Raw genomic sequence first — 18,843 nt, 5'->3', positions numbered from 1 at the left:
CAGATTCTAGGCCCTTCAATCCTTTAGTGTGGAAGCTGCTAGATCCTGAGTGATCCTTATTATGGCTCCTCGGTATTTGAATTGTTTTTTTTTTTTTCTGGTGGCTTTGTTTCCGTAATCATTTCATCTTTTTTCAACTACAATAAGAGAAAACTAATTTAAATAAAATGATTTGAAAACATGAAGCATTAGACTGCATGGTATTGCATAATGATGTACCATAAAAATTCAAGATAGGGATTGACTAGAAGGAAATCTTTAAGGATAAATAGTGCTTCAATAGCTCAAAGATGGTGGGGAAAAAAAGCATTACACACATTGTTTAAAAATATAAGAAAAAGAATGGATGGTGAAAACTGTGTTTAAAAATTATATTACCACAATTTAAAAATTAATTGTAATATAAGAATAATACAATATTTTATAATATGATATGATGTAAGATTGAAGATGGAAGGACTAGAGGCAGGAAAACTAGTGAAGACATTATTATAAGAATCAAGATATGAAGTGATGATGGTGGTGGTGGTAGGAATGAAGAGAATCAGAGAAACTACAGAAATTAAAGAATTAGGAAAAGAATTCATTGAACATCTATCCATACCTAATACCCCCCCAAAAAAAGAAATTTCACTGCAGTATAGAAAGAAGAGATTATATAGCCTTTGTTGAAAATTTCTAGTAATGCAAAACACACCACTTTCTGAGGTACCCATTGCCCTTTGGGAAAAATCTAATTATTTGAAAGCTTTTCCTGTCATCAGTCCTAGATGTGCCTCTTTGAAAAATTTCTACATTTGCTTCTGGTTCTCTTTTCTGGAAATAACAACCACAACCACTAACACCACCAACAATTATGACCACCACAATAATAATAACTAGCATTTTCACAGAACTTAAGGTTTGCAAAGTTCTTTTCAAGTACTAAATCATTTTATTCTCATGACAGTTCTAGGGGTGAGGTACTCTCATTATCTCCTTTTAATATGAAAGAACTGAATCAGCAAAAGGTCAAGTGCTATATACCCACAATAAGAAAGGTCATAGAGTTTTTAGCTATTGTCTGAGGACAGATTTGAACTCAGTTTTCCTGAATCCAGGCATCCAGGATTCTCTCCACTGTGCCACCTAGATACCAAGATAAAAAAAAAAACTTAATATGATTTCTCTTCTGTTTGACAATTCTTCAAAAATTTCAAGGTAACTATCATTTGTATCTAAGATCTATCTTCTATGGGCTACCAATCCCTAATTTTCATAAATGGACTCAAGGCCCTTCACACCAGCTTTGTGGAAGGCCACAATTTCCATCTATCTACTAATTCCATGACTTTGCAAAGGCTGTCCTCTTCCCTGCCTGCAATGTTCTCCTTCTCCCTGCCATCTCTCAGAACTTCAGCTTTCTTCAAGGTTCAGTCCTTCGAAAAACATTTCCTGAATCTTGCAATCTTTAGGCTCTTCCCACACCTTCCAAAAAATCATAGTACATTTATTTGATACATATGCTATAAGTACTTATCTATTAACATGTTGTATTCTGCTAGTAGAATGTTAGCTTCTTGAATGTGGAAACTATTTTACTTTTGTATTTATATCACCGCCTACCACAAAACCTAAAACTTAACCGATACTTACTAAATGGTTCCTTCATTGCCAAGTTGATTTTTTTAAAGGCATGACATTTATAAACGTAATGTTCCAGGCCATTAAGATCTTTTTGCATCCTAATCATTATGTAATGTGTTATATATTCCTCTCAATTTTGTGCCATCTACAAATGCAGCAAACATGGCAGCTATGCATTTATTCATCATAAAATTCAATTAATATTTATTAAACACTTATTATGTGCAATTTCCAACACTCCATGTTCACCCCACAGTTTCTAAATTATTAGCTTCCTTTCAAATACAAATATTCCATTTTCTAGGTAAGATCCCAAAAAAGCCTCACTGTCACACCAGGTTGAGTCAGGAATTAGAGATATAAAAGTGGAATAAAATAAAATATATAAATAATGAATTTAAAAGAAATAGGCAAAGTAAAGGGTAATATAAAAATAAAAGAAAAGCAATTAAATCTCTATCTCCTATTTTCTTAGAGGATTTTTCTACATATTAATAAAGCACACTGGCAAAGTATCAACTGCTATATTATTTACATGAATGAAATAAGTAAAATGTCGATCAGAAATGCCATGGTTTTCATTTGACTTGGCTAGACATTTGATATTGCCTGTTTTTAGGACCAAGCTTTAAATTACAAAGTTCCAGAGTTTTACAAATCTCAAATATCAAATACAAATTCAGTCTTAAATTGCTCTAGGAAACGTTCCAAATGTTCAAATCCAATGGAAACTCAACACAACATGCATACTGTTGTTTTATAGCATTTCATGACACTCTAATGACATCACCAACCACCATATTGTCAAGAACTATTAATTAAATGTTGAAGAGTTTCAACATAAACCTCTGGTTTACATCTCTACACACAGAAGCTGGAAAATACAATCTAGTTGCAAAAGAGAAATGGAAATAACAGTAAGAGCTGAGTAGTTCTTGTTGCTAATTAAAATAGCATCTGTAGCACAAACTATAAATTTTTGGTACTACCCTCACCATCTGTTCCATTATTTATACATGGAAGACCAAGAACATCTAGATTGTGCCACTGTAATCAAACAATACTTATTTATCACCTGGCAGCTCCAAGTCTTAGTTACTTTGCTGTCACCAACTGGGATGCAGCAGAGTATAGTGAAAAGAGGATTGAATTGAGTTCAAATATTGACTGCCTTGTATGACCCTGATCAATTCTCATCTTTGTGGATCTCAGTATTCTCATCTAAAAAGGGAGATAAGACTATATGGCCTATGCAATGCCTTTGAGGTATTATCCTTTACACTGATATATAGCCTTAGGGCAAAAGATTCACTTTTGAAGGCACAGCAGCTCTGGTTTTACAGTCACTCAGAAAGTTTCAACTTTACCAGGTAGTTAGCAGAGCAAAGTCAATGACAGAGTCTGCCCATGCAGAGGGAGGATATGTAAGACCATCTTTTTCCAAAAATCATGGACAGAATATCAATGGAATCAGCCTCTTCCACGTGGGACTTGACTGATGTGCCTGAACATCACTCCCTGTTCCCCATTCCGAATTACACTCACACTTCTAATATTATGACATGTTTGGGGTTTTCCCATAGGACTCATCCCAGGTACAGAAGTGAGTAGTTCTCTGTGTTATAATTTCACAACTACAAACGTGTTGCCACAGTAGTATCACCATCACCCACGTATATTTACTAGAACTGATTCTGGTGCAATGTGAGGAATCTCTGGTTTGGCAAAAGTCCCGCTTCAGATTTTAACCATAATTCTTTGTAAACTGCCTTCAGTTCTGGAACCCTCTCCTCCATCACTTACACTCAGCTCTTTCTAGTACATGTTTCTTTTGGGTCTGTGTCAAGGAACCCTTGAGTTAAGCTAGAGGACTTGTTTGAGTCCTGCCTCTGTCCCTGTGTAAGCTTAGACAAGTCATTTCATCTTATCTCCACTTTGTCTTCTGTAAAAAATAAAAAAAAAAGATGATCCTCCAAGATTCCTTCCATCTCTTACTTTATGATCATATGAGACTTATTCTCTTTTTAACTATAGCATGTTATGACAGAGTACCATCAAGAGCCACTAGTCTCTGCTCCCCAGGAAAAAGAAGCTTTAGCTGACTATACTTTTCTAGACATTTCTTTTTTTTAATTATAATTAATTTTTTATTAAAGCTTTTTATTTATAAAACCTATACATGGGTAATTTTTCAACATTGAGCCTCCCAAAACCTTTTCTTTCAAATTTTCCCCTTCTGAAAGGGACCTGTATGTGCATGAATGTTTGTGGCAGCCCTCTTTGTAGTGGCTAGAAACTGGAAACTGAGTGGATGCCCATAAGTTTGAGAATGGCTGAATAAATTGTGGCATATGAATATTATGGAATATTATTGTTTGATAAGAAATGACCAACAGGATGATTTCAGAAAGGCCTGGTAAGTCTCTCCAGTTCTACATGAACTGATGCTGAGTGAAACGAGCAGAGCCAAGAGATCATTATATACTTCAACAACAATACTATATGATGACCAATTCTGATGGACTTGGCCATCCTCAGCAATGAGATCAACCAAGTCATTTCCAATGGAGCAGTGATGAACTGAACCAGCTACGCCCAGCGAAAGAACTCTGGGAGATGACTAAAAACCATTACATTGAATTCCCAATCCTTCTATTTTTGCCCACCTACATTTTGGATTTCCTTCACAGGCTAATTGTACAATATTTTAGAATCCTATTCTTTTTGTACAGCAAAATAACGGTTTGGTCATGTATACTTATTGTATATCTAATTTAAATTTTAATATATTTAATATCTACTGGTCATCCTGCCATCTGGGGGAGGAGGTGAGGGGAAGGAGGGGAAAAATTGGAACAAGAGGTTTGGCAATTGTCAATGCTGTAAAGTTACCCATACATATAACCTGTAAATAAAAGGCTATTAAAAAATAATAATAAATAAATAAATAAAAATAAAAATAAAAGAAATTATCTTCTGCTGGTAATTTGTTGCACTCCCAATATTTGTGGATTCTGCCAGTCTGGAACTAATTCAGAGGCTGAATTTGTGAATTAGTCTGAGGTTGTAAGAGAAGGTCAGAAAGAAATGTCTCCTCTCTGCCATCTTGGCTCCACCCCCCTTTTCTAGACATTTCTAAGATGACTTGGAGGAAGGACCTCCTGGCATACATCTTGAGAGCATTTGGAGCCCAAAACCAAAGTGAACTTTTCCATTCTCACTCTGCTTTTCCTAATTTGGAATATCCTTCATATTTCATCCCAAATCTAACTTAGCTACATACATAGTGATTTCTAGCAAAGGTATCATTTTCCCCAACATAGCCAAGTCCAACCTTATTTTTTAAGGCTAGCTTCTGACCCAAATAACCTCTTATCCTTAGCAAATTAGCATTTACAATGAAGGAATATTGTTAGACAGCTTTTATGTGTGGATAGAAAGATCATGCTTAATATACATACATATAGCAAAGGATCATATTCCAATATACCAAGAATGAAGCAGAGATACATCCATTTCCCCTCAAAATAAATGTTCTCTCTTCATATGTGCTTTTTTTAAAGCAACTTATGCAGTAACTTTAGCTGATTAAAAATAATGATAATTTTTTTTTAATATATATTGGATTACTTGCCATCTGGGGAGGGGGCGGGGTAATGGAGGAAAAATTTTGGAACACAAGGTTTTGCATGGAACAATGTTGAAAAATTAGTGTAATAAAAAATAAAGGAAAAAATTAAAAATAAAAACATTAAAGGGAAGTCTTTAAAATGATGTTAATATCCTTTAAAAACTAATTATTGACATATAAATATGCACTCATCTTAAAATAAATGCAATAATTTGTAACATTTCTTACTGAAGTACTAAAAAAAACATATGCACACACCCAATGGGGATTGACATATTTGGTTCCCTACTCAAGATCTACAATTACTCTCTGTTATATACTGGATCAAATCAAAATTTTCATTATGCTATTCTTTCCAAGTTAATCTCTTCAGTCTTCTCTTACACTTCACTCTGACAAATATTTTCTACTCTACTCTGACGAGGAATTTATCTCCTTGTAGTCCCCATACATCCAGGTTTATTTCCATAGCTCTCATTTTAATCATTCTTTTCTTCATGTTTTCACTGTTCTCACCATCCTCCTTAATTTTTTTCCATATAACTTTAAAGATGACTTGCCAAAATAACTCTCTAGTGAATAAGACACTGAACTTGAAATTGGAAAGATACACATTTAAACCCTGCTTCAAATATTTCCTAGCCATGTGACCCTGTACAGGTCATTTCAACTTCATGAGTCTGTCTCATTAGCTATAAGATGAAGGGCATGGAATCAGTGACCTTGAAAATCCTTCCTGGGCCCCAGTCTCTGACAATTTGCTCCCTTATTCACTATACAAGTAATTGTTCCCTATATCACATTATGGCACTTACTTATATACTGTCTTTTAAAGACACATGAAACTAGAATCTTGAATTAAGAACTGAAAAAGCAAAAACAAAAAACAAAAAGAAAGCCGATACTTTTAATTTTACAGATGAGAAAATAAGGTTCTAGTAAGGTTGGGTATTTTCAAAGTTGTTCAAAAGTTGAAAAAAAAATCTAGTCTTTGAAATAGTCTCATATAGTATCATCATATGAGTCAATTTAGTGCAGAGGACACAATAGGCACTAATAATTACCTACTGCATAGAATTGTTACAACAAACACCCAGTTTCTCATTTATTGGGTTAGGAGGGAGGTATACAATGCAATATGCATATAGAAACATAGCATTCTCTCCTCTGAAAAGAAGGAAGAAACAGGTTATGATAGTAACATATTAAATGCTAGAACAGACATTTTATCTGTCTCCTGACCTTAAGATGTCTTTCAAAAACGCTAATTGTTCACAGATACTGGAATTCCAAAAAAAAAAAAAAAGTGTTTGTCAAAGAGGAGTGGTAGTGAATTCATACCTGTTGTTCTGGCTTCTGTTGGTGCATTTGAAAATGAGAGCAAATAAAAACCCTTTCTGAAAGTCATAAATAAAGTCTAGTGATTCATTTTGATTGACCTCTGGACTCTGCGTACTTGCCTTTCATTAGCCCCCTCCAGGAATTCAAATCACTCATAGCCTTAACACCTTCAGATCAGTACCAGCTGGCAGACAAATGGAGAACTCAAAGAGTGAAAACAACAAACACAAGTGCTTCAGGGATTTTTCCACAAATTCCATTCATTTTATTTATTTATTTATTTATTTTGCAAAATGTAGTACACAAGCACAGATAGCTCACAGATGAATATTCCAACAAACAGACAGCATGGAAAACATTGCTACCCAATTCCACATGTGAAAGGTTCTCTTACCTGGAACTAGAACAAATTTTGAATGCCACTGTTGACTTGTAAGTAGAGTTTCTATCCCTGTCACTTTCTAATCTACAAATGAAGAATAAAATTAGCTATAGCAACTGCAGAAAATACACTCAGTATAAGGATCAAATTTCCTTTTCCCAAAAACTAAACTATAAATCTTTCATTCTACTTTTGAAAGCTGTATGGATTGGAACTGGCTGTCTTTAAAAGCATGCCAGTACAAAGTACTGGTATTTTTTTGGACTCAGGCATTTGCAAAGCCTCATTATGACTGAAGAATACCAGAAAAGCCTAGGGTTTCCCTCTTCCATTAAGGGGAAATAAAGAAAAGAAATACTTGTCTACCAAGTTACCAACATTTGGCAGGAAACATTTTTGCAAACAAAGACTGAGTGCAAGAGCAAGAGCATGCAGGAATGAAATTCTAAGAAAGGGGAAAAGAACTATTCAACAAAATATTTTTGATCATCTGTATTCAAATCATCATACTAGATGCTGACAGAAATACAAATTTCAAATAAAATAGGGTAACTATCTACAGAGAGACTATATCATTTCCATGGTACAGTGGAAAGAATTGAATTTGGAGTCAGAAGGCCGGGGAACAAATCTCAGCTCTCTTATTTTTAAAGCTATGACTTTAAAGATATGACTTTGGTCATATCATCTAAGTTCTCCAGGTCTCAAGTTTCCTCATGGCAGAAACAAGGGGAGGAGGGGGCTAGATTTAGAGAAGTTCCACTGTGATTTTCAGTTCTCAAGTTCTGTGATTCTGAGACCTAAACAAATATATGATATGATACAAGTGTTTTAGAGAAGTTATGTGGTGCAATGATCATCATTACTAAGAGGAGTTTAGGGAAGGCTTTCAGAAAGAAATGACATGAGCTGGGTACGAACTCAATAAAGCTAAAAAAGAAGACATTTCTTCTAAGAAGTTCTATGGCACATAGATTGCATATATGTGAGCAATGGGATTTAAGAATAGAAAAGTTCTTTAAGACTGTGGAGAACCTTGAATGCTAGACAAATGAGTTTAATCTTTTCTTCATAGACAATATAAGATTGCTAAAGATTTTTGAGCCAAAGATTAACTTACCCAAATTTGGACAAAAACAATATGGCACAGAATGGATTTAAATATTACCAAAGTCTTACTTTGAATCTTCAGCAAATGCTTAACCAACTATATAACATTAGGTAAGATTTTTAACCTCAACAGTCCCGTTCTCTCACAGATAAAAATTGGTGTAACTATGTCCAAGAATAGTATTTGCTGTGATGACTAAAAGACTGCTTTGCAACCTTTAGAGTCTTATGTAATTATTATTATTATGTATATGGAAGATTACTCAGTCAATAAGGAATATGAAGAATGGATTTGAGTGCAAAGAGGGCAGAGAAAGGAAAACCTGTTAAGGAGCCAAGTGCACTAAGAGTAACAATGAATATAAAGAGATTATACTAGGATGGGAGAAGCAGAAATAGAGAGAAGGGCGTAAATATGAGAGATGCTGAAGAGGTAAAATGAACAAAATTTGGTAAACTGATTGGATGTGAATGAGGGAAAAGTTTAAAGTAAGCAGTTTAAGATCCTGCACATGGCAGGTTATATAAATAAGGATGTCAATGACAAATCTGATGAAAACAAATTCGGATTTTATATTTGGGGTATAGCAGAAAAATATTGATACTGAAGGTGTTGAATTTTAAATGCCAATGGTAGGTGCTAATAAATAATCAGTAAGGAAGTGAGATCTTTCTCTGGAGTTTAGAAGAGACATATTTAGAGGCAGTAGCTAAAATCTGGGGAAAAAATGAGATTATCACAGTATAGTTTAGAGACAAAGAAAAAGAACCAGTAAAGTAACAGAGAAAATAGAGGAGCAAATACAAACAGGTAGGGTCTTTGAAGTCAAAAAAAGAAAAAACTATTCTTTGCCAATGGTCAAAAGTAACAAGAGAAATCAAAAATGGTGAGGACTTTTGAAAAAAGAGATTGCTTTTAGTAAAATGGTGAGAGGGAAAGCCAGAATGGAAGAAAATGAGGAGAAAATGGGTATTGTAGTGATGGAAATGTCAAAGGTGATGGCATTAAAATCTTGACTATCTGAGGAATTCAAAAACATTAGAATTAATGAAGACCAAAACTAAACTAAACTCTGCCCCTTTATAACACTACTAAGAGCATATATGAAAACCAAAGTTTACAGTCTGTTTTGTATACTAAAACAGTAAAGATATGCAACCTAGAAATATGCTATGCTTGAAGGTCATGCAGAAAAAGACAATTTTTTTCCCTACTATTTATTCAAAGCCAGCACAATACCATACATATAAAATAAATGCTTAAAAAATGCTGTTTATAAAGGCACTGGTATAGCTTCCTTAAAATTTGCATTACAATGTAACCTTCTAGTAGCTTTTTTTTTCCTAATAGGAAGCACTAAGTAGTATTGATATTGCTCAATATCAATATCAATAGCTAGAAGTAAACTATTACCTATTTGCAATAGACATAACAATTGACTAAGCAACTGACTTGTTCTAGTCCAAACTTATCAACATGAAATTGTATGACATTAATGAGTCTTTTCCACTTCTGCAGTACCACAAAAAGGGTGTAGTGTTTTAGAAAATCTCTGTGGTATTATCTACTATACCTCTTAACCAAGTACTCTTAGAAAATTCATTTGATTCAGTCAGATGACCTAGGTTCAAACAGTGGCTCTGATATTTATAGGACTCTAAATTCTGAACAAGTAGGGAACTCAGGAACCACTTAGTCCAACCATGTCATTTTACAAAAAAAAAAAAAGGCACTAAATCTCAGAGATGTTAAGATAACTTAAACTCAAAGTTTCACAAAAGGAGCTTCACATTATCAAGTTCGGACAAAATAAAAAGAAAGGCATATACCATATGCCAACGACACAATTTGATTATTCAAACTGCTCATTTTATTAATGTTCTGAAGATCCATTATTGGCTCTACTCTATATACAGATACAAATGCTACAGAGAAAGATCCAGATAAAGATGCAAACATAGATAAGCACCAATACAGGTGTAGGTAAAGGTATATATATATGATGTACATATGCAAATATAGATATGCTGGTGCTATAGATATATAGCAATAACAATATAAACATAGACAGACATATAATGGCTATAAATACATAAACAAATATAGACAACAGACACAGCATTTGGCCCAGTACCATGGACTTGAGATAAGAATATAAAATATACATTAAAAAAATACAATCCTTTCATTTTACGAAAACAAAAACTGAGGCCAGCCCATAGCCATGAAGTAACTTGACTAAGAATCTAAGTAGCAGAACTAGTGTTTAAAACCAGATCCTCTTGTTGATAATAAGTCATATTCAGAGAGTAACTGAAAGGCAGAGAAAAAGAACACATTCCTCTACTATAGAGAAGGATCAAATCTAAGAATACAAAAATGTGTTTAAAACTCCTTCAATGGTGCCTTTCCCTCATCAAGATTTCCAGTAACCAGATTAGGGGTGTGGGGGAAGAAAGGAGGCAAGAATATGAATACACATAAAATTAACATCTTTGAGTCAATTGTTCTTATGCTTACTTTAAAATTTTTCTCTAAAGGCTAAAAGTACACACACAAAAAGCTTTATAATAATAGAAGCCATATAAGGGAGCATTATCTTAAAAAAAAAAAAAAAAAAAAAAACATCTTGGCATAAAAAAATGGCACTTTTTAAACCGATCTTTAAAAGTACCAAATAGTAAATGTATATTGCTGTCTAAACTATAGAAGAGAGGCATTTTCTACACTCTAGAGATCCACATCTTTCTTCCTTATGTAATACCCAAATCAGTCATTAAATACACTAACTAATTTGTCTCCACTCATACTATGGCAGTAATATTTGGGTTAGCACCTTTATCAAAAAATTTCTAGCTCTTAATAACTTATTAATAGCTTAATTTCTCAGGGAAATGTAAAACAAAATGAAAAAAAGGAAAAAAACAATTGATCTAAAAGCAGTAATATCCATAAAAAACAGATGCTGTTTATGGTCATTTATATAATAGGAAGAAATCATCAATTTAGTTCTTACCTTCATAAGTTATTAGAAAGAACTAGAACATTTCACTGAAATTTTTAATATAATTAGCATTCTACAAAATCAGCCTAAAAGAATGTTTATTGCATAGGCAATACTTAAATGGGATCTATGCTTTCACTATTGTAAGTGTTTCCCCATGATGTTATGGGATCAAACCCACTCATGCCTGTCCATCCTGGACAGCTTTGTCCTTTGGGATACTTTCACTATTAGAGAATTTTAAAACATAGTAAGGTTGAAGAGTTTAGAACTTTCCTTCTCTTGACATATCAAGGATATAAGTGCTACATATAGGGTATCAAATGTTTTCCTCACATATGACTACTCCATTTTCTTTTTCCATCATTCAATTTTTCATTGATATTTAAACGATATCATTTTCGGTATGATAAAGTTTTCCTTTATAATTCCTTCTCTGTGACTTGCTTATAACTATGTCCTATAAGTTACCCTCCCTTTTCAACTTTTCAGAAATTGAAGTGTTCTGCTCATAGAATATTGACATTAAAACATAAACTTTTGCTTGAGGGAGAAGCCTGAGATCATTAAAAGAACTATCTAATTTCCCAAAGGCAATTTGGCCCTTTTAAGTTCCAATTATTCATTTCTTGATCCAATTCCAAATGTAGTTGAAGAAAATAAATCTGTGTTCCCCTGAACAGATAGAAATGATAATTCAACATATTCAAATTCAAAAAACATTAAGTCTTCTATGTCTTAGAATCACATGACCATTATGCTTGTCTCCTAGATTCATAATATTTTTTTCTTCAATAGTATTTTATTTTCCAAATACACTTAAAGGTAGTTTTCAACATTCATTTTTAAGACTGTATTCCAATTTTTTCTCCCTCACTTCCTTAACTCCCTTTTCCTCAAGAGAGCAAGCAATCTGATATAGGTGAAATATATGCAATACTTTTAAATGCATTTCCATATTTGTCATGTTGTGAAAGAAAAATCAGATCAAAAGGGGAAAAACCATGAGAAAGAAAAAACTATTCTTTGATTCACATTCCAGTCTCCATAGTTTTCTCCCTGGATGTGGATGGCATTTTCCATTCCAAGTCTCCTGGAACTTCCTTGAATTTTACTGTATTGTTGAGAAGAGCCAACTCCATCACAGTTGATCATCACATAATCTTGTTGTTACTGTGTACAATATTCTTTTGGTTCTAATCACTTCACTCAGCATCAGTTCATTTAAGTCTTTCCATGCTTTTCTGAAACCAGCCTGTTCATCATTTCTTATAAAACAATAACATTCCATTACATTCATATGTCATAACTTATTCAGCCACTCTCATACTAACAAGTATCCACTCAATTTCCAGTTCTTTGCCACTATTAAAAAAAAGTGCTACATTTTTTGCATATATGGGTCCTTTTTTCTCTTTTATGATCTCTTCGGGATTCAGATCTAGTAATGACACCACTGGATGAAGAGTGTATGCACAGTTTAATGTTCCTTTGGGCATGATTCTAACTTGCTCTCCAGAATGGTTGGATCATTTCACAACTCCACCAGCAATGCATTAGTATTCCAGTTTTCCTACACCCCCTTCAACATTTATCATTATCTTTTCATGCTAGACATAAAATCTTATAACCGTCTTTGACTCTCCTTCTTCATCTAATTAGACACCAAATCCTATTATTTCCAGCTCCAAAACATTTCTTACAATAGCACAATAGAGTGATATAGTTGAAGTTGGAGTCCAGAACACCTGAGTTCAAATTCTGCCTCAGATAATTACTAGTTCTTCCAGGGCAAGGACTTACTTTTGGCTTTCTTAGTAATGTCAACAACACAATTTTTGCTGTATACATAATATGTGCTTAATAAATGCTTACTGATTCATTGTCTAGCTTTATGATCCCAAGCAATTTCACATAACCTCTCAGGGCCTCATTTGTTAAATGTAGATAATGCACAACATGCCTATCTCATAAAAATTTTGTGAAAATCAAAAGAGACAAAATAATGTACTTTGTAAACCTTAAATATTAGTTTTTATAATCTTCCACTGTCAATCTGGCTTCAGACAGTGAATATATCATTCAAAAATGGCAACAATAACAAAAAAGAAGAATCTTGTATCTGGTCTGTCTTCAATAAACTGCCTTTTACACTTCTGAATAAGCAATATTTCTAAAATGTGAACATAACCTATGTGCAAATCCTTTATTAAAACATAATTGTGCTTAAAGAATAAAGTATAAATACTTTATCACAATGTTCAAGGTCTCCAAAATCTAGCTCCAATCTTCATCTCATACAAATCTTATATCTTCCATTCTTATCCTGATTTCTTCCATCTCTGTGCTCATCCAAGATCAATAAAGATGTCCCCTGCTCCTTGACACCTTCCCTAATTCCATTCTCCTCATCAAATAAAAGTGATTTATACAGCATTTACCCTAGTAATATATACATATATTTTATATACTACATATTTATATACTACATATATTTATATACTATTTTTATATACTAATATATAGTAGTATATATATATATATATATATATATATATATATATATACAAACACACATATATACTCTCTCTCTCTCTCTCTCCATTAGATTGTTATACTACCTCTCTCTAATGTTTCCTCATATATAAAGCTTATCTGAAACACTGCATTTGGTTTGGAGTGCCACATTTTGAATGGAAGCTGGTGAATGCTTATATAAGAAAAGAAACACAAATATGAAGAATTTAGAGAAGCATAGGAAGATTTAAATAAAATGACAGTGAAGTGATTCATAATCACTACAAATATATAAATGGGGAAAAACTATAAAAAATGTTAAACACTATGTGATTAGCCCTAAAGAAGAAATGTATAAAATTTCATTCCAGTTAAGAAATAAAGAAATTCGCCAGTCTTTTCAATGAATGCTATTCTTGAGAATATCTTTCTTAGGCCCATTTTTCTGCTGAATTATACCACAAGACCCTGCTCAAACTTCTGAATTTTTTTAAAAAGGTAGTTGTAAGAAAATGATGTTTTTTTAAAAAGTCAATAAAAATTATCAGGATTGCATAAGACTTCGGTATTTCAAGCAAAGTAACAGGAGTTGGGGTTTTGGGGGTTTTTTGTTTTGTTTTTTTTCGAAAATATATATCCCTGAAATCAAAGGTTCCAGTCAAACTATGTATGTCGTTCCCTCAGCTATCATGATGAATTCTAAAAATGGAGTTCAATCCAAGATTACCATTACTTCTACTTCAGCAATCAGTTCATCCTTATTAATCAGAATTTCCAGAGTGGCAGTTTTCTTCATCTTTCCTTCCCAACTCTAAAGAATGAAATTTTCATTAAAGGCAGCACAAGTAATGGCAAGTCATAAAGTGCCAGTTATTTTGGAATAGCTAAAGCTCTACTTAAGTCGACAGAATTGTAAAACATAAGATATTCCATCAAAGTGGAAAATGTGTATTTGGTTGGCTTGAAATAACCCCATCCACCACTACACATCTATCAGATTGGCTAAGATGACAGGAAAAAATAATAATGAATGTTGGAGGGGATGCGGGAAAACTGGGACAGTGATGCATTGTTGGTGGAGTTGTGAACGAATCCAACCATTCTGGAGAGCAATTTGGAACTATTACCAAGAAATTATCAAACTGTGCATACCCTTTGATCGAGCAGTGTTACTACTGGGCTTATACCCCAAAGAGATAGTAAAGAAGGGAAAGGGGCCTGTATGTGCCAAAATCTTTGTGGCTAGTGGCTAGAAACTGGAAACTGAATGGATGCCCATCAATCCATCAATTGGAGAATGGCTGAATAAATTGTGGTATATGAATGTTATAGAATATTGTTGTTCTGTAAGAAATGACCAGCAGGATGAATACAGAGAGGCTTGGAGAGACTTACATGAACTGATGCTAAGTGAAATGAGCAGAACCAGGAGATCATTATACACTTCAACAATGATACTGTATGAGGATGTATTCTGATGGAAGTGGATTTCTTTGACAAAGAGAAGATCTAATTTGGTTTCAATTGATCAATGATGAACAGAAGCAGCTACACCCAAAGAAAGAACACTGGGAAATGAATGTAAACTGTTTGCATGTTTGTTTTTCCTCCCAGGTTATTTTTACCTTCTGAATCCAATTCTTCCTGTGCACAAGAGAACTGTTCAATTCTGCACACATATATTTATCTAGGATATACTGTGCCATATTTAACATGTATAGGACTGCTTGCCATCTGGGGGAGGGGATGGAGGGAGGGAGGGAAAAAGTCAGAACAGAAGTGAGTGCAAGGGATAATGTTGTAAAGAATTTTTTTTTCAAAAAAAAAAAAAAAAGAAAAAGAAATAACCCCATCCATTCTGGAATAAACCCCAGAACATCAAGCAATATCAGCACTAAAATTCTCCCTGCTTTTCCACAATGCTACCTGATCAAGCATGAAGAAAAGAATGGATAGATAAGTGTGTTCTTGATCTTTGCTAAAAGGCATCTTTAAATGTAAAGATGCATCCATCTTTTTTCCCCTAAAATATCTTAGAATCTTCATAAAGTCCCTAGTTTAAAAGAACTCCATACATTTTTAATAATTTCTTTCTTTAAAGTTCATATGAAGGAAGAATGAAGGGCCAATTCAAAAAGCAAGTTATTTTAGAATTTGATTCTGTGATCCTACAGAAGCAAATCCTCTTGTAGGAGTCACTGGGAGGAGTCAGAAACTTGATTAAGAACTGAACTCTTTTTCAACTTTCTTCCCTTTAGGAACAGTAAAATGTAACAAATCTGTCATCCTGCACAAATATAGTTTTGTTTGATGCAACTTTATCTGAGGATCAAGTATGAGAACTTGGCACGCCGGTGTCCACAAAGACCTGCAGCTACTGATATAAAACAGATATCTGAAAATCTGATTTCATATATGCCATTTTCATCTTAATAATAATATATCTATTTAAAATGTTACAGTTTAAGCATTATTTTCACTAGATAAATATGAAATATGAATAAATTTATAATTTAAATTATTTACACTTGAGATACTAGCTTTGAAGAAAAAAATGCACATAGGCAACACCTTAATTTTCAACATATTACAAAAATAACACATTTAACAGAACCTCGAGGCTGTTTAACTCACAAATCTCTCTTAGGAAAACAAAATTAATATGATATAATTGCTCATTTTTTCATTATTTTGAACATTAAAACTCCAGGCTTTATAAATCAAAGGTCCTTAATGCACAAATTATGTTTTAAAGCTCTTTCATTTTATAACCTCTTTTCTGGAAGCACACAGAGGTATTTTCATGGGTTGAGTTATCATTTCTATGAAGATGACTCCTAAATTTCTCTGTCTATCCTCATTACATTTCAGAGTTCCCACACCTCCAACTTTCTTTTGCATAACTTCACCTCTTTATACAAAAGACATTTCAAATTCATTATCTTCTCTGTTTAGCCCGTCCTTCCTCCAAACTTTTGTTTCTGTCCAAGGCCTTAATCACCACAGCCAACCTAAATTGCTACTTCAAATTATTCCCACACCTAAAAACTGGAACACTAATTCAATGTCAGTTAAAAACTGATCCAATCACTCTGGGGAGAAATATATCCAAAGTGATATAAAACTGTGCATACCCTTTGATCCAGATCAACACAGACTATTGGGTCTATATCTCAAAGAAATCATAAAAGAAGGGAAAAGACCCTCATTGCAAAAATATTTGTAAGCAGCCTTTTTTTCTGATGGCAAAAACTTGGAAATTGAATCGATGTCCATCAATTGAGGAATGGCTGAATAAGTTATGATATATGAATATAATAGAATGTTAATACATATATGAAGTAATAGAATTATTATTCAATAAGAAATGACAAGCAGGCTGATTTCAGAAAAGCCTGGAAAGTCTTACATGAATGTATGCTGAGTGAAGGGAGCAAAACCTTAAGAACATTATACTGGGCAAAAACCAGAAACTCTTAAAGACATCAAGTGGAATTGTTAACACTATCACCATTTGAAATGTTAGAGAAACTAAAATTGAAAAGAAGGTTTTAGAAGCAAAAAATCTGGTTTACAAATTATGTGAGAATAGGATTGAGATTTATGGACCATGACTTAAAATAAGGAATTGATGGAGTTTCATGCTAGTGGTTAACCTCTTAGCCACAATTTGTTGCTCCAGCCAATCCTAATGATAGGGGAAGGAGAAAGAAAGGAAGAGATTCCTAGACTTGTAAAAGTCTGTAAATATGAAAAGGGATGATTTAAACTGAACATGGAGGGAGGAAGCAGAAAACTGACCACATTATTTTCCCCATGACAGACATTACAATGAGTAGCAGGTATGCCATAAGAAGACAAATATCAGCATAAAGGATGAGAAAATAATCACCATGGAAAGGGGGCAGCAATCCAATTCATGGCTTCAGATGACTATAATCAATTTCATGGACCAGGGATAAAAAACAAAGAAATCTAGAGTTCTTGACATAAGGAGGCAAATTCAGCCACAAAGGTGTCAATAAATCAATCAACAAGAATTGATTAAGCACCTATGAGTCAAGTTCTGTACTAGACAAAGACAGACTAGGCATTTATATTCATACATATATTCATTCATATATTTATATTCAACTCTGTGGAATGACAGTTAAACCAATAAATGTACATACAAAATTTTTATATATTTACACATATGCATACATATGTATTATGTGCGCACATTTATTTATTTGCTAGCCTGTTTATTTGTTTTTTTCCAGATCTGTGATTTCATTGATGTGGGAATTCTCTACCTTTTGTAGGGATACACATACATTCTCCAATACTGGCACCCGGTAAATTCCAAACTATTTGTTTCTGAAGAGAAAGTCTTTATTGAGGGTGGAAAATAGTAATTGTTGTCATTGTTTTTGTTCAGTCATATCTGACTATTTATGACCCCATGGACCATAGTATACCAATGCTATCTATCTAGGGGATTTTCTTGGTTAAAAACTACTGAAGTGATTTGCTGCTTCCTTTAAGGGAAACAGGTTAAGCAACATGCTCAGGGTCACATAGCTAGTAAGTGTCTGTGGCTACATTTTAATTCAGGTCTTCCTTATTTCAGGTCAAATGATCTATTCCCTGAAGCACCTAACTGCCTCCAAGAAGATAGTAAAAGTGATATATGAAAGAAGAAAGAAAAGGTCTAAAAAAAATTTAAGTAGATATAGTGATAGATAACAAAAGAAAGAACAGCATATCAATGAAACATTTTAAAATGCAATGAAGAGAGAATAAAGCAGTACAAAAGGGGGATACAGGTACAATTCAAGTTAAGTTTAATATTTGTTTTTATATATTAAGTTCACAGTTTCATGCAGAATTATTACATTCTTTATAGATTGAAATATCTATTTTTAGTTCATAGTAAACTATGATATATAAAGGTATTTTTAAAGAGATTCCTATTTGAGGGAGGTAGTTAAGACTTTTTTTCAAAGTCAGTTCTCCTCTTCACTATAATCCTTCCATCCCATGATTTTATATTTCCTGACTTGATGCTGATTTGAAAATCATCTGTAACTTTTTCCCTTTTGTTTTTCTTTAAATTAAAGCATTCAATTTTCACAACATATGCATGGATAATTTTTCAATAATTTCAACAACATTTTTCAACAATTTTTGCAAAACTTTGTGTTCCAAATTCCACCCCCCTTCCCCTTACTCCCTTCCCTAGAATTATC

This window comes from Sarcophilus harrisii, chromosome 6 (assembly GCF_902635505.1).
Source record: "Sarcophilus harrisii chromosome 6, mSarHar1.11, whole genome shotgun sequence".
Classification (NCBI taxonomy): domain Eukaryota; kingdom Metazoa; phylum Chordata; class Mammalia; order Dasyuromorphia; family Dasyuridae; genus Sarcophilus; species Sarcophilus harrisii.
Note: the sequence above shows the minus strand (reverse complement) of the source record.